This window comes from Rhea americana, unplaced genomic scaffold (assembly GCF_003343005.1).
Source record: "Rhea americana isolate MKP2758 unplaced genomic scaffold, rheAme1 scaffold_1, whole genome shotgun sequence".
Classification (NCBI taxonomy): Eukaryota; Metazoa; Chordata; class Aves; order Rheiformes; family Rheidae; genus Rhea; species Rhea americana.
Window position 1 is genome coordinate 11,281,249 of NW_028185038.1, and position 26,909 is coordinate 11,308,157.

Here is a 26,909-nt window from a genome sequence, read left to right on the forward strand (position 1 = left end):
AAAAAAAAAAAAAAAAAAAAAAAAGAATACAGAAATCAGAAAATCCACCAAATTATCCACAATTTAAGAAAACACATCTGAGAAAAGGGGTTATGGTATTAATAGTCAGCATTTATTAAATCAAGTAAGCAAATAATGAACTACAATAATGCTAAATTTGAATTTTTTTAAAAAAGCAGTAATGAAAGCATGGAAGAGCAGTTTGGTCTAATGCTTTAATTTTTGCCATAAGGAAAACTAAGCTGAAGACAAAACTGAAAACAAACATCTGAAATACAACCATATCAACACAGGAACTGTGACTTACTCACTGAATAATATCCCACTTCTGAGAGTAGACACTGCTAGATACGTCAATAATAAACAAAAATGTAATAACCCTTTAGCAGAAAGAGATCATCAGAGTCTCATGATCTGTTATCAGAAGGTTTCAAAGTCAAAGGATAGCGTTGTCTCCACTGCATTTATATGAAATATTTGATTAGAGTATCCTCCACCAAAAATATCTGAGTATCGTAGATATCGTCACTGAATGCTCCTGTGATGCAGGAAGATATCGTCTCAATACACAAGTATCATCAATAGGTAGATAGAAGTACATGCTAGATATTCTGTGATAAAACCAATAACCAATAAAATCAAAATGTCATGAATTCCAGTTAAATGACTTAATCCAATGCCATTCTTTCTCAGCTTGGAATTGTAATCTGCATTTTTGGCAGTATATAGTTTAAGTATAGTAAATTGCTAGATAAGTGATTTTCTAAGCCTGGAAATGAAAGCTTTAAAAAAGTAAAGGCTTCGCCTTTTCTGCATACAGGTAAACGGGAAAGCATAAACCTAAATATATCCCGTTGGTGTCAAAAAAAAAAAAAAAAAAAAAAAAAAAAAAAAAAACTAAAACAGTGGAGACAGAAGAAAAGCATTTGACATATTTTGGAGAGCAAGGTGAGCTGACTATGCTGGAAAAAAAACTTTCATTTATGCTACAGTTCAGTTTATATGCCCTTAATTAAAATGATGTTTTTAATAATTGAGATAATATATAATTTTAACTGTTATGCGGATGGAAAATATTATGTCCAGGACTTTCAGAGTAAAAGAACATTTGGGAAAGGCAAAGCAAGGGTCCCTCTGTGACACAGATCTGCCTTAGGCTCTGTATGTCTCTGATTCTTCCCTAGAAGAGCTCAAGAAATTATAAGAAAAGTAGTGGTGACAGTGGACATTAATGAACTAGCAGCAGACTGGTGGCAAAACTATGACTATAGTGGAATAACAAGGAGAGAGGAGATGGTAGCAAATTGGAAAAAGCTCCCTGGATTGGTTGTGGAGCAGTGGCACTCTCTGAGAGCGAGTGACAGCCGAGTGTCACTGTAACCTCCTCTCAGCAAGAGAAAGGCAGTTTCTTTGTCTGGGAGAGGTAGAAAAATTAATGGAAACTGCACAGAAAGGGTGATGCCAGCCTTCAAGGCTTGGTGTCCACTTCCCTGTGGATGATGACAGGATACATCTCTACACTACACCAGTGTACAGTGTACTGGTACACCAGCTGTGCCAGGCAGTACATAACTCCAGGGAAGTGCAAAATGAATATCCAGCCAACCTGGGTAGTCCTGAAGTACTGAATTAGTGAGGGGAAGGATGAGCTGTAAGGGTGGAGAAATGGGATGCTGGGGAATAAGCTGTTGCATTGCTGGAACCTCTCATCATAACCCCTGTCTGCTCCCAGGTTACCCATAGAGCGATGACTTGTCCTTGAGGGTTGCATACGGACCATATGTTACAAACAGAGCATTTTGATTTGTTTCAGGAGATGAGTCTGCCCCTAGATTGCTTTCTGAGCCTGGAAAATGAGATGCGGGTAGGACATAACTAGGGAAGGGAAGGACAAAAGTGATGGGCACAAGCTGAAACACAAGGAATTCCATCTGAACACAAGAAAATGTTTATTCACTGTAAGAGTGGTTGAACACTGGAACAGGTTGCCCAGAAAGGCTGTAGAGTCTCCATCCTTGGAGGTATTCAGAACTCAGCTGGGCATGGTTCTGGAGAACCTGCTGTAGGTGGCCCTGCTTGAACAAGTGGGTTGGACTAGATGGTCTCCACTGGTGTCTTCAGTCCCAACTGTTCCATGATTCTGTGATCCTGTAACAGTGTTCATAACCTTAGTCATAACCCTAGGTGCTTCAGAAAGAGTCTAGGATCAAGGCTAGTGCAATGGGCTTTGGTGATAGCAATGTCAGCTACTGCTAATTATTTAGGTTTCCCAAGTTACTGTTTCCCTCAGTCTTGCCCCAATAAAATTCCGTTTAACTCTCTTTACGCAAACTTATGTTTTTTAAATGAGGAAGTATTTCTCATTCTTGAACACCCAGACAACGCAGTTTGTTTTCTCAGGTTTCTGGGTAAGGGCCTAAGATGGTGTCATACAAGATTTTTAGTACGAATCCCTAGAAATTGAACCCAGCCACTAGACTGTTCCTGGAAAAAAGATTACAGCTTTATAGTTAGATAAATAATGTAGAGGAATATAAACTGTACTAGAACTCAAGGTTCTTTCTCTAGCTAAAAACATTCATTAACACTGTTATGATTGTGTGTAAGAGGGATAGTATAGCTCTGTCTTAATGTGGTGGAGGAGGAGGGGAGAAGATGCATTAAGTAACCATATTGCATGGTCTGGGACCATGCCCACACCAGTGAGTGATGATTAGGATTGTCACCTCTAAAAACAGTTACTTCAGACATGGAAGAACTTCAAATGCAGAGATCACTGGGGTCAGGGGTCTAGGATATGCTGGAGGAAAACCAGATGGTTTAAATGATCTGGGAACTAATAGACCAAAACCAACCAGTTGGTGTAAATATGGTTTTGAAACTAGCCAGATGAACTGGGAATTGCTAAGTGTGCTGGTGGCGGGGGGAGGATTGGGAATTAAGGCCTCTTGCCCTGTTAGGACAACAGTTTGCCTACAAGAGATAACAGACCAGGGTCTCAGGCTACGATTTCACCCAGACTTAAGCCGTTGTAATGGTCTGTCAGTACTGAAACAGGGAACTGTCATTCTTCCCCATCTGCTGGATGGGTGGTGGGTAGGAGGACAAGTGACCTGAGGGTACTAGCACTTCCCGTTTGGCAGTGGTGAGCTGTGAGATTGGGTCACTGCATTTTACGAAACCACAGGCTAAACTTTACTCAGTTCTTACTGCTGCAAAATATGTATTAAATCACTCAGAGCTTTCCTGAGTACAGCTGAATATTACCCAAACGAGGGGCTTAGCATTATTCCACCAGAAGCTGTGTATCATCTTGACCCTGGTGTGATTCTGATATCCACAACGGTTGCTGAATTGGATCCATTTCTGTATTAATGACTTTTAATACGAAACAAAGAAAGAAAATGTTTGTGAATTAACTGCTTTACAACAGAATGCCAAAATAAAGTACACTTATAGGTAACAGCACTCGCTATGCCCACACGAAACAACTAATTCTAGTTTTTAGAGAATTTACTGGTGCACACTGCTATTTTTTTCCACCATGTTAAAGAAAGAAGGAAAGAATGTTAACAGAGAAAACACGTTCATAAGTTTTTACTACTGTCTCCTAGTGGAGGTACTTAGGGAATTACATCATGGTATGTCGTTCCAGCAAGAACATAGACATGACTTTTGGGCTGTTTTTTCAGCAATTACCAGCAGTTACGGGTAGGTAATAAATATTTCTGTAGTGACTTATTACTGTGCTTCTTAGCAGTGCTGATAAATGTGGATTGCAGTGCTGTGCCACAAACTAGTTGCATCGAGAAACACAAAGCTCAGAGCTAAGAGAGTGAGGAAGTATACGATACAGGTTAGTATGTTTTGGGATTCATGTATTTAATAGCCCTTCTTGTCCTCCTTCAGCAGCCTCCATTGAACATACTTTTTTTCTGTGGCAGTGGCTGAAATCCAAACTAAGAGGATGGGTTTAGACTGTACAGGAGAGCCTTTTTTTCAGATAAAACTTGTACATATCCCTCTTTATCCCCACTACTAAGTTGCAGAACTCCACAGAGTAATTCTGCAGACAGAAAGGCCATCAGAGTATCCACACAGTCTGTAGCCCCTAAATATAGTCTAGCCCCTATAAATATGCACACACATATATATATATATATATATTTTTTTTTTTTTTCTGAAGTGATTTTACAACTGGAGATGCAGTGAAACCTGACATTGTTCTGGATGGCCTTGGGTATATTACTTTACTTTTTTGCTTCTAAGTCTCACTGTCTGTCAAGAGGCAATGATACTGCCCTCCAGAAAGGTGGTTTGAGATTTATGGACGGCGAATACAATATAAGCAGTCGTTTTTATTATATTACAAGGTGAGACTTCCACAGGCTTAGTTAAATGTCATAAAATGCATACTTCAGTAGGAGTTTATGTATTTTTCAACGGTAATGTACTTTTTTTTTTGTAATTCTTGCAGGACAGAGAGCTGTGAAAGGAAAGCAAACTTCCTGGTCGGTTTTTTTAGCTATTCTAAATTAGCATAGCTCTGCTGAATAACATCAGGCTCTACAGGCTAAGAATTGGGAATTCCTCAATTTTACTACATATAGGAATTCTCTTTCTCTTTGAAGATCTGCCTCTTTGATGTCATCAGGGGAAAATGGGGATTCATGTAGCTAATCCTCCCTCTCCAAATTCATTCCTTTAAGTTATGATATTGATATCTCTGTGAGTAAAAATATTAATATATAATTCTTCCTTCATCCTACTTTACAAACTTTGCATATGTGAAGCTACTGAAGTTTAGGCAAACTGAAACTTTGATTTTGACTCTTTGGCCTATTTACACAGGATTGCTGAAGAGGGCAAAGCTAGAGCAAAGCTTCAGGCCTTTTCATACAGGAAATTTCAAGTGGAAAGCTTGAAATTGGAAGCTGCTTCTCATTGTTCAAATTCTCTTTCTACAATAATTTCACGTTTCAGAGTGGCACATTACATGTGTCATTTTATTTATGTTGTGGAACCCTACAAGGCAAATGCAACCTATTTAGTAAGTCCAGATTTTGCTATGACCACAACTTAAAAGCACAGGAAGTTCAGTTTCTTTAACATAACATTTGCCTCTCTCTCTCTCTCCATTCATAATTTAGTGGCCTGTTATTACTTGGCTTCCCATAGAGGTTTCTCAATCTGATGCTTTCTGGTTGCTGTTTCTCCCAAGCTTGCTCTGTTTTTTTACTAACCAGCCCTCCTCCAGCATACTCCTACTCTGTTCTCCTCATTTTTGCTTTTCCTCAGTTGTAGTGTAGTGTAGGGAAGTGTTGTGATGAAAATAAATGTTTTCCTGTTTAGATTTGCCAAATTTTATTTTGGAACTAAATCAAAAACCCCATGGTTTGGCACTTGTTCCAAATTCATCTCAGTCTCCTGCAGATATCAGTGGCTTGATTGAAACGGCTCTGTTTGGTCTCGTTTTATCTGACCTCAGATCTTATCACAGCTTCCTGCCCAGGATCCCTGTACTAGCCCATTGGACTTACTTGTCCAACAGAGCAAGCACTCAACTATGCTCATTTTTAAAACATGTTGTGTTGGTATCACTGAGGTCGTTCAGGCTTTTGTATGTGTCCTTCTTTTCCTACCCATTTGTACAGTTGCATTTGTTATGCCCCAGGAATATTTTTGTTTCTGTTTTATATTTTCATTTTCTCCCATTTCTGCTTCTTTTGTCTTATTTTTTTTGTTTTATGTTTTAATCTTTTCCCACTTACTGATATCTTACTCTGTCTTCATGTGGACCTGAATTATTTTCCCACATACCTTTTTTTCCTAATCTACATATAAAGAACTGAAGCTCAAAGTCTTTGGAGCTGAGAGAATTCCTTTTTTATTATAAGCAATCAGCAGGTTTGTATTTGTATTTGTGGCACAGGCCACAAAGTTGTCTCCCACAGAGAGAATGTACTTGGTGAGAAGCAACACACAGTAGCCTGAGTGGATCAAGGTGAGCGAGAAGAAATAAGACTTTTCTCAAACAGCTTAGTATAGACGCATAATTTGTCAGTCTTTCTACTTTTCACTTGGCTGTGGTTATAATGTCATTCATATAACTTCTTACTTCAATCTATGTCTTTCTGAACATCTCAGTTATATTATGAAATGTTGTGTGAATGCCACTCTGCCTGCCAAGACAAAGAATTAGCATCCTGTACAGGGTTTGTAATTTATTATTTACTGCTAGTTGCACAGCATTTACAGAGGTAGCTATTTTTTTAAATATGTTATTGTTTGTAGTATAGTACCATATAGACACACTAGACAGAACCAGCTCTTCATCGTGCCAGATGCTGGCACATTTTGCCGGATGCTGATATGCCTTTTCCTGAAGACTTTATCCAAGTTCAGCCAAGTAGTCAAGACTCTTTGTCCATTCAAACACATGCAGGATGTTTTGAAGACTAGCTACATTTTATAATAGCTAGAGTGATATAAAAATAATAGAGCTATTTTAAAAATAATGATATTTCTAACTCTAAACAACCATGAAAAGGAGGCATGAGATAGATAGTGATTTCGATAATACATTAATTAAAATCTCTGTGTATAGGTTCATATCTTAATCTCCAATATGGTTATCCATTTGACTTATGCACCTCTGGAAAATTTCACATTGGATGGCATATTGACAGCAATTCACACTGCAGTACAGCTTAATACCACTTTCTCTATTACCCAGTCCTGGGGAACTGGAACAAAAGAATCACAGAATCACAGAATGGGTAAGGTTGGAAGGGACCTCTGGAGATCATCTAGTCCAACTTCCGCACTCAGCAGGGTCACCTACAGCATGGTAGACAAGGTTGCATCCAGGCAAGCCTTGAACATCTCCAGAAAAGGAGACTCCACAACCTGGAGCAACTCTGGGCAACCTGTGCCAGGGCTCCGTCACTCTCACAGGGAAGAAATTCCCCCTCACGCTCAGGCGGAACTTCCTGTGCTTCAATTTCTGCCCATTGCCTCTTGTCCTGTCACATGGGACAGCTGAAAAGAAGGGTCTACGCTGGGGATAATAAACTAATTCTCCAAGACGTTTGTATTCTGAGGCCCAAATTTTTGTTTAGGATAGTGTACACTGCGATTCAGATTCAGGTCTTTATAGTCCCTCAAAGTTTCAGCAAAAGTGGTACAGAAATCAGATTTTCTTGAGGTTAACTGATATTACAAAAGTCTTTAACTGAGTCTCAGTGATTAGAGGTAATATATTACTGCTTTTCAGCAGCGCCTTCCCATAAATAAATTTATACAAGCTGTCTTAAAGCCTATGTAAATGAACACACAGTATACAAACTATCATTAGAATATCACTCCTGACAAGAAAAATCATTAAAGATTATTGTCAAAAGTCGTGAAATACTTAACCTCAAGCTCTGTTCCTAACTCTTATGAAAATGACAATTTCTTGCAAGCCAAACTGTGCATATTCTATGTAGAGTTCATAAAATTTAACATTTCTACCATCCCTGTCTCTTTTAGTGCAAGATTCATTGTGGCTAGATAAATGAAATACTGAAATCACATGAAGAGGTCAAGGCTAAACTCAAGTGGCTATTAAAAAAAAATGTACACACAGGGCAAAAGTTGAACTACCTAATACAAGTTACTTTCAATAAATGCATAAGAAATCAGATAGAAATTACTTGAAATGAAAATAAATGAATAAATAAATACATAAAAAAACACTCAAAACCCTCAAGTTTCTGATATCCGATTTCTATTTATCTGTGTTCTCGGGGATGAAACCTGACACACAGAAGAATTAAAATAGTGAGACCTGGTTTAAAAATCAGTGCTAAGCAGATTAAATTTTTTTCAAGGTTTTTTTAGTGTATTTTTTTGTATTGCCTTCCCCTTTCACTTTCTTCCCCCTAATATTCTGTAAATTTCATACCTTATAACCAATTTTTTCCATAGTAATACCTCTGCCTCAGGAATGACCGATTCTCAGGTGTATAGCACAGCTACTGTTCTGTTACATAGCTGTAACACAGTTTGTTCTGTATTTCCTTCTTGATTCAGGTTTAAAGATTAAGATTTCCATCAAAGGGATAGATAATGTAAAAAAAAAGAAATAGTTCTCAGATTTCTTCTGAGGTAATGACTTTGGATGAAGGAAATAATCCTAACAAGGCATTCTTTTTTGGTGCACAATGACAACTCAGATAGAATAATATTTTATTATGTGTATTTATTTTTCTTAGACTAATGAACTGGAACAATTCATTCAGTTTAACTTTTTTTCTTTTTTTCATGAGAAAGATAGGGAGAGGATTTTTTTCCCCAAAAATGTCCGTGTGTCTTTTTTCTTTCTTTTATGAAACATTCAAGTCTATCTAAACTGGACTAAAGATTAGTTTCAAAAAATCAGAACATTTGTGTAGGAAATAACAGAACAATTAGGACAAAATTAAAATCACGATATCTTTCCACAGATCTTTATTTTCTTCTCGATAAATTTTTCACAAGTACTTCATTCCATAATTAACCTGACCAAATTCAAGTTTAAGGTTTCTGGATGTCATGTGCCTTTCTCACATAAGTTATTACTGTCACAGTTTACTTAGATTTACCTTTTATTATCTTTGCTTATCCATGTTGCTTTATTCAAAACCTTCCTTAATTCAGTTACAACTGCTTTACAGCAAAGGATGCAATATTCCAAGTTCAGGAATATCAGAGATTTAACAAAACACTTGCTCTCTATTCTTTCTTGCAAATCTGTATTACTCTGCTTTCTCAATTGTTTTGAAGCAATCTGATCTGTCATTTATAAAGCACCTTCAAAATTGGTTTCCTTATAACAGCTAATATAGACACTGTGGCAATGTATGTGTAGTTGAGGGAGCTATTTGCATTAGTTCATATTTCTAAACATTTATCAAACGGTGTTTAAGCCATTGTGTCCAGTCATTCAGGGGGCTTCATTTTTCCATAGTCACCTTCAGATCTGAGATAACTTAAAAGAATTGTGTCAGAATCCTACAGTCATTCAGACACACTATACAGTTGCCTCCAACAAAGCCAGGAAGGGGAATCGTCTCAGATGTAAGGAGAGAGTGAACACTCTTGGTCCACATGAAAACATGTGCACGTCCCATCAGAACAGTACACACAGGCACACGCACACATATACCCAGCTGTGACTCCTGCGCAGCACTGACACATCTCTGGAGCTGGAAGAGCTGAACAGAGCAAACACTGCCACATCACCGAGCAGCCAGGACTCTGCAAACTGCCAGTGTTGTGCCTGGGGAGCGATAGGTTGGGATGTGGCAGAAGGGCTTATTACGGAAACTAATTCTCATCCCTTCCTTTCTACTACATCACCTCGGCAGTAGATCCATCACTAACAAAACCTACCAGACACATGATTAGTCATATATCTCTGAAAGCTCTTCAGGGTGGGAGTTATGTTTTAGAGAATCCAGAAAAAACTAGGTACAACTTCCTGGGAGCTGTTGCTGTTGCTTGTTGTGCTGCTGGATATTTCTTATCTCTTATAGAAATACTTCTAATTCCTGCATGTACTAGAGCACAGTGGATGATTCCAGCAAAACATGAAAATCACAGAGCGATAAGAGTGAGCTAAATATATCCTGGCACATTCAGAGACTTCCCTCTGTGGATAACTTCCGCTGTTTAAAAGTTCTTCACCTAGGTGTATTCCAAGGTGTCAAAGTTTTATCTACAGAGAAAAAAAAAGTGATGCTATGCAGTGATGTTCTTCATGTATTCTGACCATCTATTTTAAGAAGGTATTAGTAATCATAGAATCATGGAATCGGTAAGGTTGGAAGGGACCTCTGGAGATCCATCTAGTCCAACCTCCGCACTCAGCAGGGTCACCTAGAGCATGGTAGACAGGGTTGCATCCAGGCAGGCCTTGAAGATCTCCAGAGAAGGAGACTCCACAACCTCTCTGGGCAACCTGTGCCAGGGCTCCGTCACTCTCACAGGGAAGAAATTCCCCCTCATGGTCAGGCAGAACTTCCTGTGCTTCAATTTCTGCCCATTGACTCTTGTCCTGTCACACGGGGCAACTGAAAAGAGTTTGTCCCCGTCCCCTTGACACCCTCCCTTCAGGTACTTGTACACGTTGATAAGATCCCCCCTCAGGCTTCTCTTCCCCAGGCTGAAGAGGCCCAGCTCTCGCAGCCGTTCCTCATAGGGCAGGTGCTCCAGCCCTCTGATCATCCTCGTAGCCCTATGCTGGACTCTCCCCAGTAGCTCTGTGTCTCTCTTGTCCTGGGGAGCCCAAAACTGGACGCAGTACTCGAGATGAGGCCTCCCCAGGGCTGAGTAGAGGGGCAGGATCACCTCCCTCGACCTGCTGGCAACACTCTTCCTAATGCACCCCAGGAGACCATTGGCCTTCTTGGCCAAAGGGCACATTGCTGCCTCATGGTCAACTTGTCATCCGCCAGCACTTCCAGGTCCTTCTCTGCAGAGCTGCTCTGAGATTCTTACAACTCTCTTTTGAGTATAGAAGAGACTAGAAAAAAATCTTTTTAAAACTGCTTGCCACAAAAGCCAGCATATTCTGGTCTCTTCATCATCCTTCCTCCCTTACCTCCCTAGAGCACTGCATCAGTTTTACTTCCATTGAACTCTAAATTTGGTTTGGGTAAAAATTCCCCTGAAATTTTAGCTTTAGATACCCAACTCTGAACTATCTGGACCATGGCTACATAACTACAGAGCTCAGTCAGCCTGAGTTTTGTTGCTTCCTTAGTTTTGGATATAAATGCATCTGCCTTCTCCTTCTGCGAGCTGGCTGTGAAGATAGATATCCAGCATCTGACACCACCCTGATGACTCTATAGCCACCACCAACAGTGGCTGTGGCTGGTTTGAAAGGATCTGCTTCATAATTTAATGGAGTTAAATCATTCCATTAGATAAAAGTAAACATTAATTTGACTTATCCTAAAATATCTTTTTCTCTCTTCTTTCCTGCTCCCTCAGAAGCTCTTGTGCACACATTACATAGTGTCCAAACAAATTGGAACCTCCTGCTCCAGCTAGTGTCTTGGCAAATTTCTCTCTTCCTGGAGCTAGTTCAGGATTTTCCTGGCTTTGTGTTTGACAGAATGGCATCCAGACAAACCTCCACCTCCAAATCCAGCCCTCTGAAATATTTTCAATAGCAAAGACAGCATTTAGGAAACTATGACTAGGCATAAATGTGTAAAGTAAAGGCATGCACCTTTCTGAAATGCTATTGATTTAAGGCTTAATGTAATCAGTGGAAAGATTCTTACAGACATCAGGGGCTTTGGATTAGACCTGTTATTGACATCCCTTTCAGAATACAACTCCAGGAATGCAAAGGTAATTCTAAAATAATGATATGATTCTTACTGTAAATTAATACATTATTTAAAAAAAGAAAAAAAGAAAAAAAGAAAAAGAATTGCTTCATGATGGTTTACTTCGAGGTTGGAAGACAGCCAAGAACTACAAAATGGAAGACAGAGAAATGTGTTATGACGAGCAATGGAGTAGCTCTGATCCAGATATCTCCACTGATTGCTTAAGATGAAGCCTTGATAAAAACAAGGTTGCTTCTGCTTGGCTCTGATGTGGTTCCAGATGGAAGTTAAAGAACTCAGCACTTTTTTTTTTTACAGGGAAAAAAGAAAGAAACAAAAAACACGACAACTGATCTTCTCCAGGATAATCCAGACCAAAATTATTATTTCCAGAAATATAGGATTTTGTTTCCAAAGTGGTGGTTTAATTTATTCCTCTTTTTCACTCTAGCTGTATCATGTTCACCTACTAAGATGTAACAGTATTGGCACTAAACAGTATTCTTTATAAAGCCCTTGGGATATGCAAGGTATAAATGTCAATCAGTCATATAAAAACTTTTCTGACAACCTTCCTGCTTAGCCAGACTTTCCCAGAGTGGCATAATAGCTGACTGAGGTGCAAATGTGTGTACGAAGCTTAGCCTTATAGATTAAATTGTTGACGGACACTGATGAAAGACAAGCGTGATCAAATGAAGCTCCCTGCGGTCCCAGTGATTTAATACTTTTACATCTTGCCTCTGAGCCATTGGGATCTTGTATACTTTTTTCTCCAAATGTGTGGCTAATGGTGGTCAACTCTTCACTTTAATGTTATTATTAATATTATTGTTATTATTATTATTGCACTACCTTTCTGTAGATGATATGAACGCTACTAATATTGTTGAACACAGTTCTTGAAATAATGAACATTTTTAAATCCCTAAAGATATTTAGAAATCCAAGGTGGATTCAACCTATGTAATTTAGGCATCCAGCTCTCATGTTTAAGTGATTTAGGGCATGTTTACTTTTCAATCAGTTGTGGTTACAACTATAGGAAAGAGGCAGCTTTAATTTAGATCTCTCCTATACTGGTAGCTCTTAGAAAGCAGTGGGGAGATGTTGATGCCATCAAGCCCGGCTCTGACATGGTGATACCAGGATGCGCAGTCCATCCATTGACTGAGGTGTTCCCCTGTTAGCTTGAGAAAGTCCCCTGCACGCCCAAGCTACCTGGAAGCACGTTTGACTTGTGCCCTATGGCCATAGCCACAGGTTTGGTTTATTCTAGTGATTAGGGGAGCTTAGGACTGCTCCTCAAAACCACAGCAACTTGGGCTTCAGTACCAGCCTGACATGTCCGTCTGGTTTCACAGTCACATTAGCTGATAAAATGGGTATAAATAAATAAGCCAAAATAATTAAGGTTCTGCTGTTCCCACACTGATGATTAATTCAATGTCAGACCAGAAGGAAATATAGACCAGGGTGGTAGAATATGAGCTTGTAGAAAAGCCACTGGTCTGTACCAAGTCTGCTTGTGGACAATACAGAATTGCCTAAATAATATCTGACCAGACAGTGTCATTTTAAATAGTGTAGAATTTTAATCTGAAATTGTGACTTTTTCTCGGCAGTGAGAGGAAGTCTTTCTGTGTGTGAAACTACTTCCCTCCCTGCAACTACATAGTAAATACCTAAGGTGAAAAAGCTCTTTTCATCTCACTAAGGAAACTGTTTTACTGTGAGGAATATTCCCTGCTGTTCATCTTATCTTTAACTCCCTCCTAATACACTTTTAGCTATACTTTCCTGTATTTCAGCAAACAATAATTCTTCACTCCCTGTATTTATGCATTTATACCATGCGTGTATGGATTTAATTTTTAAAGTTAGCCAACATAAGCACAACCCTCATTAATCAACATCTGGCCCCATATATTTTCTTTCACATCTGTGAAGTCCTTCCCAATTTGTCTACATCCTTCTGACTAGTCCCTGTGTTGTAGAATATCACTTATATCCGAGGACTATCACTTATATCCGAGGACTATCATCTCCTGGTGACATGATGAGACATTCTTATGCAGGCAGACCAATATTACTTTTGCTTGAGCTATCATGCTGTGCTATGAATTCATATCTTATTTAATTATTTTGGGAAAATACTATTTCAGACTTTTTGCTTTCTCAAGTGTTTGGGGCATTTCTTTTTTTATTAATGTGTGCATTTTCCCTTTGTGTATTAGAATTCACATCTAACTGAAGCTTATTTTATTATTTCCTAACTGATATTTCTAGATCTTCAGGACATCTTGCTACTATTTTTCCTTTTTTTCACTACTGTGTACTTCTTAATTACCCATTGTAGCATACAGTAATAGGGTGACTATTCGGTTTACTCACCTTCCAGAAATACAATGAAATTATTAAAAGAAAACAGAAATTATCAATAAGCTCAGCAGAACACACAAGATGTAATTCTACTGACCCATATTCCATAAAATTGGACACCATTTGACAGCTTAGCAGATTTTCATTCCATTTTTATACAGAACCAAGAACTTGTGACTGATCTCCTCTGCATCATTCATTATTTTGTTTTCCCCTGCTTTAGCTATTAGCAATCATCTATTTATTTACGTAAAATTTTGTATCAGGAAATTTGGACAAATGTGTATGAGAGTCTTGATCGCATTGGGCTGAACCAATATTGCAGACGTTAACTTACAGGACCAGACTAACAGCGGGATCTGACACCAAAGACAGTAGCACAAACACGATATCTGACTTATTAGAGTGAAAACAAGTAGTAGCAGGATGGAGTAGTGTAGACCTTGCTAGAAGGAATGAAGAAATAGAGCAAAGTCATCCCAAGGGCCCAGCTGACGTTAGAATATTTTTCATGAGTAGAAGTGCTATGCCATGAAGAGCTGTGTGACTAATAAATGCAACTGTGAAGCTGTCCATACCCCCGACACGCTGTGTGGGTTTTTCTTCTTTTTTTGAAACTATATACTTATTGTATTTTCCCAAATAAAAGATATTTGTGGTTTCATATTCTCGGAACCCCCACACGCTTGCAAGGGGAGAAGGAACACCTGTAAAAGGTTAGATTATTAAATTCCTAAATGTCGATGTTTTTGGTGGGGGGTCAAGCCACCAGTCTTATTTATTTTGGAGGGAGTCTCTTAGACATATTATTGAACCCAGTCCTGCTAACTACCACTGACACCTAGCAGGAGGGCTGCATGTGCAACAAAAGTAAATTACAAAATTCCAGCACTTTTATTTCTTTATTCTCCTTAAATATATAGGTAGACACTTCAGATTTCTGCTCAAATTGGTGAGTTGTGCCCATATAACCTGAAATAGAGTTTGGTGTTCTAAACTACTACTAGCCAGAAATTTTCTTGGAAAATGTCAACATGTTAGCAGAAAATTGTTTGGCAGAAATGGGTCAGATTCAAATCATCTTCCACGAGAGCTCAGGTGGCATTTCTGCTTACCAGCTGCCACTGCTGTGAGAGAGGTACGGAGGGATGCCAGGCCTCATAGCTCTGGCGTGCTGCTGCCTCGGAGAATAAAACGTGTTCGAGGTATGTTTGATCTCCCTGTTTGGAGAGTGTATATAGCATATCTATGTGCTATATATATGCTATATATGCGCTCTGTGTGTGTGTGTGTGTGTGTGTGTGTTAGTACTTAGAGGATTTTTTGTTGTTGTTTTGGGATTTTTGTGTGTGTGTGTGTGTTTTCCCTGAAGTATGTGTATAGTAAAATATTTTGCATCTTCAACATTCTGAATTCTGTTTCTCTTGGCTTTTGTAGAAACATTTAGTCTAGGATCCTGACTCAGTTATCTGGAAACCCTAACAGGCATACTTGTGTGCAATGCTCCTTTCTCTACAAGTCCAACACAGTTGCCTTTTGTTTCCTTTTGGAAACAAAATGGACATATTTTTAATCGTCCTAAATGAGATATTTCTGGAACACTTTGTGGAAATGAAATAGAGACAGAAAGAGAGATAGATGGACAGACTGACTGATCTCATTCCAAACTTAAGAATTAACCAGTTTTACCTGTAATACTGATATAAATCTAAGATTACTGGCCCAAAGAATAATCCAAATAACAATTAAGAAGAAAATCTTGATGAACTCTCAGTTGAATCAACACATGTGGAAAACTAATACAAAAGCCACTCATTGTTCCAAAATATACTGGTTTCATTAGTGGTTTACCTCATCCGCCTTTTACTTATTGCTAAAGGTCACAATTAGAAACATATTTGCTTATTTTGCTACTGCTTATATCCCTGTTCATATTATGAAACTGAGACAAGAGTGCTTCATTATTTTAAAGAACTTTCAGTCCACATGGTGTGAATTATTAACAAGCTTAACTTATTTTTACTGCAGACTCATAACAGTAGAAAGTTGGGCCCAATATACCACAAAAGTCGTTAAGAGAGGCAAGCAGACATTCTGTATATGTGGATTTTCAGTGCAAGTCCTGATGTTTTGCAGGTGGACTTATTTAAAGGATAGTAAAAGGTAGATCTAAGAGACAAAGATTTAAAACTGGAGACTAATTGTACGTGGAGGAGTTTATTTTATAGCAATGGATTGGAGCGCATCTGGATCCAGATTTTCGTGGCTATTCAGATTGCAGGTATTGATTGAAGCGCCTTTTTGTTCCATATTCGTGTAAATCACAGTGCAATGGGTCAAAATAACACAACACACTTTGGGGTTGTACTATTACGTGTGAAAATTTAAACAGAAACAGATGGCAAGCGGAAAGATAATTCTGATGCTTGCCGACCTTTCAGATACGAGAGAACCCACCAACATCAGTCTTTATAGTGTAATATCCAGGAGAAGAGCACTGATATGCCCTTTGTACCGACACAAGCTGTAGGAGCTCTGTCCACATCTCCCCATGTGTCATCCTGGAAATCCCTTTTATGCCCTGTAATTGAAAATAATGATGCTAAGTGAAACACAGTAGCCTGAAGAGTGAAGAGGGCTGGGAGCTCCAGGGGCTTGTAAGCCCTTCAATGCAGAGCAAACGTCTGATTTGGCTTTTCAGAAATTAGAAGATTTCAAAGAGCTTTATAAATGAAAACATGCATGGGTCTTGTGAGTGCTGTTCATTTTGTATAGGTAATGATCTATGTTTCTTGAGAAGTTTTGTGAGTATGCAATTAAAAAAAAGAAGAATCAATACAGCTTATAATACCAAAACATCTTTAAGCCAATGTGTGCTGTAATAATATAGAATAACCATCTGAAGCTTAAATCCATACTGAATTTATTTTTCTGTGTGATTTTCTTACTGGTTATGAGACTATTTAGGGTAATGAAAAATTTAGCTTCAACAGGTAGATGCTTTAAAAAAAATTCAAATGTCATTATTATGAATTTTCCAAAATTATTTATTATCACTATTTCCTGGATTATAAAATTTCAAATATCTTTGCAATAGTGATGTTAAATGTACATCAACAAACATACTCAGATAGAAAATAGTCCATATAAGAAAAACTTAAGGATTTAAGAAGTAACATTTCTGTTAATCTTTTAAGGATTTCCTTTTCTAAATACTTCTAATAAAAGAAGAAATTTTGGCAATAGGGCTTCTTACTTTCCAAAAATAATTTTATTTACTTTGGAATAAAAACTTACGAGAATAGGAAAAAAAAGATTGAAAATAAAATCATCATTGTTGAAGAGAAAAAGTCCTGAATAGCTTCACCCAAGAATAAATATCTAACGTAAGTTACATAAACTTCCCCTTAGGGTACCCATTTCTCTCTATTGACTAAAACATCATTTAAAGTTAATTATAATTGCAGTTACCAGTTATCTTACTGAAAGTATCTTAATTGTAGATATTTAAAGGCAGGTGAAATAATCAAACTTTTAATGATAAGAGAAATATAAAGAAGGTACTCAAGTTTCTAGAGTAAAAAAAAAGAAAATAAGAATATAATATAATATATGTAATAGAAAATAATCTCAGAATGTCTATTTATATTTATTAGAATGTACTGAGCCCTTAAAATACAAAGGAAAATTGTAATGAACATTTATACGCTTTATTAATTACTAGATTCTTTAGAGATGGGTTAATGTTATCTCAATAATACCTTAACTGTAGATAAATCTGCAATTTTAGAATGCTATAGGTCATGTATTGAAACACGTAATTTCATTTCCTGTATTACTTACAAAAATAATTTTGGAATACTACCAAGACTCAATAACATCAGTCTTTTTTTCTTTTTCATTTTTTTTTTTTTTTTTTTAGTTTTCAATATGATTTTTTTTCCAATTCTTCATAAAATGTCTTTATTTATATCAGACATTAAAACATCCACATTTTTTTAAGTAGTCAAGAGAAGCTGTATTTCTTAATATTCTTTTTGTTGTGGTAAAACTGTTGATTCAAAAGAACTAAAGTGATGTGAATTTAAGGTCACAGATCGTCCTAGTGCATTTTGTAGTAACATTCTAAATTTGTTCTTCCTGTAAGTTCACTGACTTCAGAATCAAAACACCAATGACAACACAATTTCTAGTCTTCATGTTAAAGACTGTCACATCACAGTTTTGCTGGAAATGTTAATACGAGAACTGATTTCACATTTCTCAGGCTTTTCTGGCTTATAAAGTCATTTATCATAAAGTGATGAATTATCAAGGGATTAACAGACTATTAGATTTAGGTTTGTTTTCTTGTTTGTTTTTAACTATGAATATAGGGAAATTACCAAACCTTTCTCTTTATCCTCTTTCTCTCCAATAAACAGAATCTGAAGTGATAGCTGCATAAATCACATGTAATACTGTCAAATACTATCCTAAATAAGGAAGGAAACAAATATAAGGAGTTGAATATCTATTCAATATTATACAACTCTGAATGCCAATTTTGATGTTCAGGCTTTGGTCAAGAATTCTTTAGAAAGACACAGAAGTGAGTGGTGTAAAGGGGGTTGAAAGCCTCCTGATGATATGGTAGCTGGCACTGGAAGACAAACGCTGTTGAAAGAAAGGGTTTTGGCAGATTGTATGAAGCTTATTTAAAATTTCATGCAACTTGTACAGCCTCATGCCAAGACTGGGTAGAAAGTTTGCACTCGAGATGATCTCCACTGGGTGGCACCCTGGGTGGTTGTAGAAGGTCCCTATGAGCAGGTGTCCTCATGGGCAGCCCCACCTCCCGCGTGTCCTCTGCAGAGCTCTGCAGATCGCCCTGCGGCCACAGCTCAGGCACAAACTACCTGATGTGACTGTTTAAGCTGGTGAGAATCATTCAGTCTCTCTCTACCTCCAAAAATATAGCCATTCCTTGAACATCTAATCACCCTGTGTACAGTTCTCTTCTGAGATTCAAGAGTACCTAAGACATTGTTAGCCTTAATAAAGTTTCAGTCTCAGATGTGAATGCTCTATATTTTTCTCAAGTACGATTGGCTAGCAAAAGCTACTACTTAAAGTCAAAGAGGATTTTCTTAAAAAAAAAGAGAGACAGAGAAACAGAGAGTAGTAAAAAGAGGGCCAAATAAATACCTCTGTAACTAGATAAATTAAAGGCAGAATAAACATGTGGTTAAAAACAACTTCACTGCAAAAGGTTTTTACAATTTATTTGGTCATAGCTCTTGTCATTTTATTGAAAGAAATTATTACATTGTGTCAGTTAGATTAAAGCCTATTTATTTTAATTAGAGATATATGAATTACAAGCTCAAAATCCAAATGAGTGCATGTTTCTGGATTCTATAGAATATGGGGAAAAGGATGTACATAAATGGATTTTTTATCAAGTCACCCTCATAACAGTAAAATGTGAGCTTCAAATAAACATTTTTTTCTCAGCCAGACAATAGACTTTTTGGCAAGAAGCAGAAGACGAAATAAAATTACAAATGCAAGACAGAAAACATTCAGAATGTTTTGAAAAAAACTTAAGAATAAACAGGGAACATGTTTTTGTCATTGAAGCCCTGCAGCCTGGTTCTGAGATGTACATTAATATCTAGCTTTTTTATAGACTGGTAAGTGAGACTTGATTTTGAGTAACCCTTTAAACACGTACTAAATGACCTCTCATGGTCCTACTCTCATTTTCAACAGGGACTTAAGCCTTTAAAAATGTAAGTCTCATTGACCTATCAATTTTAGAAATTTGACACTAGAATTCTGTTGATAAAGATTTAATACTTAGTCTGCAGAAAGTGAAGAATACTTCACTCGCTTTCTGCATGACCGGAGATCAATATCTAAAATATTAAATGTGTTACTAACTACCCCATAAAGACAAAACTTCCCCCAGTAACACTCCATCCATCTCTTTCCTAGTACATTAGCTGTGGTCCTATGGCACTGATATATAGTAAAAAAAATAGTTCACATTAGTAATAAAGTTGTGAATAAAATTGCATACCGGAAAGATGATATTATCTGCTCAAAAAGTTATGAAATATGTGGTTATAGCTAACATCCAGGTGTCATCACCAAGACAGAAATTTCCTCTTGCCAGAAGATGGACTTACTGAATTCAAAGTCAAAGGAAGTTGGATGATGCAGGAATAGCAGGAATAGAGCACTATTCTGATTTCGCCTTTCTTTCAGTCTATAAAACAGTCAAACATTACGCTGCACAACGGAGCAGGAGTAATGAGCTCCACAGATGCACTGAAGTGACCCACACAGTCAAAGTCATTGCAAGGCAGGAATCATCCAGCTTGGTGTAAGTGCCTGTATCTGAGATGGTCACTTCAGGCTCGTGTCATAGTCAGTGAGTGGAAACAAGCATTTTGAGGCAGCAATTCATTTCACCCCAAATGAGACCTAAAGATAAGTCACACGATTTGCATCATTAAATGAGCTAGTATCTCTCCAAAGTGTCATCCAAAGTCAAACATTTACTAACTGGAGGCTCTTTTATCCTCGATCCAAATACTTCCAGGATTTGGCCAGTAGTTTTCTATTAGACAATGCTAAATTTTGGGGCAGGAAACAGTGTAAAACAAATGATTCAGTTCCTTGATCTGTGGCCTGGTGACCTGACCTGTGTGCAGATTGAACCTTTGGACCCTGTTCTAAGGAACAGGTGGAATATGTGCTTAGAAGATGTATGAACAAGCCCCCCAGAATTGTTCTTTATTCAGTGTAATTTTGTCAGGTAGGAAAAAAGGAGTACAATTTTCTATTTAATGTAGTTCAATTACCCCTATATCTCAATGTAACTTCTACTTTTCCTATCTAAAAAAGGAAGCATCTTTTATTCTTCAGCTTATTATTATTATTATGGATTAAATAATAGTTTTAACAGCAGGAACATTTATTCGAAGTTCAATAATGTCAGTAGACTTCTTTGTATAGACCTAAACAGCTCTTCAGTCAGATCGATACAGTTCCTGCAGAAATCAATGGAACACATTTCATGAATGACAACAGAAGCTAGATGGGAATTTCATTATTTTCATTTACTGTCCCTCACTCTTTAAGAAGACCAAAATCTTGATAATGAAACAAATTTTGATTTTCAGCTTTACCCAGGTGAGAACTTTGTTTTGGTGTTAATAGGCTTGAATTGGGGTTATCATTCTTTGCTTCTCCAAGCATATAAGAAAATCAGCAAGTCTATTCCATACTTCTTTTCTAAACCTGGAAACAAGTCCCGGAATATAAATGTCATTTATTATATATAAAATCCTCTTAATTATTTTGGCAGGCACCCCCCAAAAAAAAAATCTCCCAGCATCTTTAATAATTCACATTTGAATGTAACATTGTGTAGCAGAAGTAATGTAATCCAGAGCTTTGAGTAATCTCAGCATAACTTGGACTTCCAGTAGTTATTGCAACACAAGAAATATTCCAGCTTTTCTCTGAGTCTTCTTGAATTTGGCTCTGTCCTTGAGGTGTCAGATTAACACTCGACTCAGAGGACAAATTGTTCATGGGCACTCTGGACATATGAGAGCCATTAGACAGTGTGATCTACATTCTTGAAAAATGAAAAATTCTAGGCAACATTACATTTTATAAATGCAAGATGTTTATTATTACTGCACCAGCAATAAATGTTTAGAAACTGGAGAGGGTTCACAATGATTCTGACTAGGAACATATGAGGATGGAGCCATTGAATTCTGGCAAGAAATAAAAGGTCTGGAAGCTATTATGCATTTAGCCCTCTATGAGTATTTAATTATATCAATAGAAGAACACAATTTCTGTTGCGTGCTTTGTGATGAATGTCTTCATTTATTCGTATTACAATGAATGATAGATGAGTTCAAGCCAGATGTGGGAACTCATTTGCAATTTACTTAAATTATTTTAGTGAAATTTCTTCAAAAGTTCACAGGACACCTCAGTGATTGCCATGGGAATTAACTTGATATGTAAAATTTGATTTCTACCTGAGGAATGAATTTGCTTTTGCTGGGTTGTATGCAAATAAGTGGTGATAACCATAAAATGTGTGTAGTTAACTGCTTTTTAGACACTAATGACACTCTTCTGTAATGAAAAAAATGGATTTCATTTTCAGAGTCTCTTATCCAACCTGTCAGAGGAAATACACTAGTGGTTAGGCTGTTTTCTTCAGTTTACTATTCAGCTTAGTTTAACAGATTATTCTGCCCAAGGAATTTATTCCAGGTTGGAAAAAGTTTGCCTTGATTGCATATGAAATATCTGCAAGAATCTTATCTTGTTGAAAAACACCATGACACAGAAATTACCTGTCTACTTCTTAAATTGTAGTCCAATAGATTTCTTAATAGGCTATGTTTCCACTGATAAAGTGAAAACATACTTCACAGTGCTAGTGGGAAGATATGTTCACTACACTGGGAAGAAATAAAGAAGGTAGCCAAAGAACATAGGGTTAAGAAGTTATAAAACGGAAGGGATAAATAATAAAAAATAAGACGTTCAGATCTGACAATAATTTTTTAATCATAAAATAATAAAATTTTAACTGCCTTATCGCTTTATTTTATTCATCCTTACAAGCTGTTTTAATATCTTCTCACTCCATCCTTTCACTGATTGTCTTAAGCTGTTTATGTGTTCTCCTATTCCATTGCAGTTTTGGTTTGTATGAGCAGATACAAGAGAAAATGTAGCTAATTAGCACAGCCTTTTTTTTGTGGCAAAGTTTTCCATCTCAGGTTCATTCTGTTTCTGTCAACAAACAGAAATATAAATGGATATTCCTGCATTGGAGATTCAGACTGGAATTTTTTTAATGTGATGTTATCAAATTTGTGCTGTTCAAATGTAATCAGATAAGGCGAAAGAAAAGAAGCACTAAGGTAAAGTTATTAACTCTTTTTTATTTCTTATATACGATATTTTTGAATTTTATATTTTTATTTTTATTTACATTGTATTCTATCCTACAACTTAGTCCAATCTGAAAAACAGGCAATTTTATAATTTTCCCATAAATTTTCATCTTCAACATAGAACATAAAATTTTATAACTCATAAATAAAAGTCTCCCTTCTCAAATGAGTATTAAATTTGGTACTTTATAACTTCAGGGGCCTAATATAGTGAAGACAATTCAATTTTAATACCTAAGTTACTTTGGCGTTTCAAAAACTAATTGTAAGTATATAAGTATGTAAATACCCAAGCTTAGGAACACACCTCTCTCCATTGATTACATACAGAGTTCAGATATTAAACATAGATACTGAAATATTGTTTGTAAAATCAGGTAGTGAAAATATGCAATATGCTTATGATTGCCACTACCGTATCATACAAGTTTGTCCTGACATCTCACCTCCTTCCATGAGACTTCTCATGTACGTCAGCTTTATCCAGAAATCACAGTGTCTTCCAACAACTGATATTTGACAGAATTGATGTGTGGTAAAGTGCAAGTTCATTGCACTGCACTTTTACCCTAAGTTGCCATCAAGCATCTTGTAAGAAAGACTATCTATCTATCTACCTATCTATCTATATCGATATATAAAATATGTATTATGGCCTACCGTCCTATTTTTTTCTGATGATTTCTTTTTTCATATTACTGTGTGGGAAACGTTTTCTGCTGCACAGAACAGTGTCTTACATCTAACTTCCCGAACTGTTTGATAGCATTTAAATATCCCCACAGTTCATTTGTGATGAGGAGGTCTCATCGCCAGTCCTCAGCTACCACGAGGCAGAGTATGGAGTGTGTTGGTACAGTATAGCTCATCGACCCATTTAAATGAGAGACAGCGTTTTTGCCTTACAGTATAAAAAAGTGAGTCTCATTTCTGGGGTGTGGGCAGAGGGGGGAAAGTAGCTTCATTTTGAAATGAAATCAGTGTGCAGTTGGGCTGAATTTAATTCTGCTGCCATTTAATGTGTCTCTGGTGGGGGAGACCGAAAGCTGGATCAGCCCAGTAGAGCTTTAGAGGGTGACACGAATCATCAGTGTTCCCAGCTGAGAAACTGTATTACGCTGTCATTTCTGCGACCAGTTTGTGTGTTTTGTATACATTTGTATACATGTATGACATGTATAAATGAGAATACTAGGTTCCCATCTCAGAATTCGATTAAATGAAAGTTGTAGTGCAACTGGCAGTTTGTTCATGGGCATGAGAAGCCTCATAGCATACAGATGCCAACAACAGCTGGAAACTGATCTACAAAATTATCTCGCATGAAAAATTCAGGTGCTTCTAAAATACATGTTTACATCTGCGGTTATGTCTCATCTGAATGTTGTGGCTAAATGGGTAAAAGAGATGTTGCTAGTTATTTGTCTTTCTAGCAGAGGTTCCCACTAAATAATTTGACTATTATCTTCCAATATCTACAGTACTAAAAATTAATTTCATAATTGGAGTTATTGTTTATTAACTCTGTTTTTTTCCTGTTCCTCCAGGTTTCTTATTCCACTTTTTCTACCACCCTCTCCTCATCCAGGCTAAGCTTTGTATACATATTTAATGGGCAGCATCTGAAAATACCTTCTAGACATGGGTTTCTTAAATAAGATAGACTCCTAACGAGATGTATATTCATTATTGAATTTCAAGGAGCAGAAAGATTTTGTAGTACAATTTAATTTCTCTAGGGTCTACTAATTAATTGCATCATAGTGCAAATGGAGAATGTTTCCTCAAATGAGTAAGTACCAATGACATTTTCTCTTAGCAATTATGTCATCTGTGTTACTTGCTGATGGATAACGCTCCTCCATCTCAGCCTCACGCACCCACTTTCGGCTACCAGTAACTGCCACACGGTGTAGTCCAATGTGTTGCAGGCAGCTCTAAAAAAAAATTCCTGATTTAATAGGAAAGGAAAAATAAAAATATGAAAAGAGGGGGAAGAAAAAAAAATCAGGACTTTGAAATATATACTTATATAGCCAGTTATATCCTGAAAGGCATATTGTCTCTGTGTTCCTTTATTTCTATTATAATGTAGCCACTATGAAGTACGATAATCATTGTTTTCTTTTTCCTGCCCGTACGGTATCCATTTGTCCAAGAGATGAGCCGTTACTGTGCTACGATTACCATTACTATACGTGCTAGCAGATATGTTAGACGCAGTCTGCTACGGAGCTGCCACCGCTGCTCTCTGCGGACCTCGGTCTGAACGGCAGCGAGGCCTGGAGGGTCCCTTCAGTTTTAATTTCGCGTGCGCTGCGGAGGCGTGATGCATCACACGTCGGCGTCGTACCTGACCTCAGGACAAGCGAGCGAGCAGGTCTCTCAGCAGAATCGGCTTTCAGCGGTAAGAGCAGCTTTTTCTAAGCGATACCAGCTGCCCTTTCTTTCCAACACATTTAATTTGCGGTTTCCTCTTCAGTGTTAAGAGAAGAAGAGATATTACGCCTCCTCTTTCGTGTAGTTCTCTGAGTAGAATTAAACAAGAAAGAGTCATTATTTCTTTCATGCTGGTGAAAGAATTGAGACTGTGGCAGCCCAACTCACAACAAAGGTATTTTTCCGTTAGGTTTAACATGGATTTTTGTATTTGTTTGAGACATGAATTGCGGGAGAATTACAAGGACTGGCTGCTGAAGAAGTGGTGCAGTTTAAGAAAGTATTATACCTGTTTTCTTGGACAGCAATTTGAAAAGCTACCCGAAGTTTTAAACACATGACTCACTCCCGTAATTCTTCCTCTGCGTTTCTCTTAAACAGTGCTAAATGGCAGATGACATTTTGACCAGGAAGATGATCTTTCCTGGTGGCATTGTGTCCGTTAGAAACACTGAATATTCTAGAACTGCTTTAATTATAAAGCCAGACTGCAGGAAACTGATTTGTTCCTGGTTTATAAAAACTAAATGACGAGTTTTATACGCTTTTATTTAAACATTTCCCCATGACATCAGTCTTAGGACATTTTAGATCTATAAAGGGACAAGTTAGAGGAAGTGACATCAGTTACAATGGCCTTCATTCAAGATGACATAACGAATAGGTTTGTCGGAAGCCCTGTTTCCAAAGAGCCCCATCTTGGCTTATAAAATAAAATAAAAAGACTAATATTTTCCACTGATTTATGACAAAGATATTAACAAACGATATATTACAGAGATGAGAAAACAGAGCAAATACATACTGTTTTAGTCTTTCTCCTCACATCTTTTCACTCACTTTACAGTTTATTTAGTCTTCTTTGCTGACATATAGTAATGTCTGAATAATGATGTAGGTTCCTGCTCAGGCAACCTGTTTTTTGTTGGGTAGATGTTTTTGAAGGCATAAAATTTCCAATAGAAGCTTTTGACAGTGGAGATTATGTGGGACTTAATGTTAAAACATAGAACAGGGGAGCAGGATTCTTGATGTTACTTTGGTCTGTTATATTGCTTTTCTGTAACTGTGATGTAATGACAATTTATCTGGCTAGGATAGACTAAATTTTCATTTAGTGAAATTGTAAAGACTACAGAGAGCACAGATGGATCTTATTATTAACTACAGTTATTCGAAACCAGGCTGTGCTTTCTTGATACCAATCTTTTTTCAGCCTTTTTCTGATAGGTATAGTAAATATTTGCTTGCTTTTTTCCATGAATCTCTGAGGTGTCCATCCTAAAAGTTGAAGCACCAAAGGCTCAGAACAATTGGCTTGTACTGTCATTAGTACAGGGAAAAGCTTTCTAGAGAGAAAAGTAAGTTGTATAGAATTTAAGCAAAATTTGTAGATCAATAAAAATGTAAAGATTTTTGCATCATTGCTTAACTAGAAGGGAAAGTGTCATTTATGTCATGTGTGTGTCATTTATGAAGAAATCATGGAAACTAGGACAAATCATGAACTCATTGAGCATCAGGAACTTGGCAACTGGCTTTAATTGGTTCCTAATACTTTATTCTTCCCTCGTTATATATTCAGACATGTTATATATTCAGACAAACACCTTTTTTTTTTTTTTTTTTTTTGCTTCCTCCCATGCTGCTCTGTGTATTACTTTTAAAGATAGGCAAGCCTATGTAATTTTTCCCTCTTAATATTCTATGTTAAAATTTATTCTTACCAGAGTGA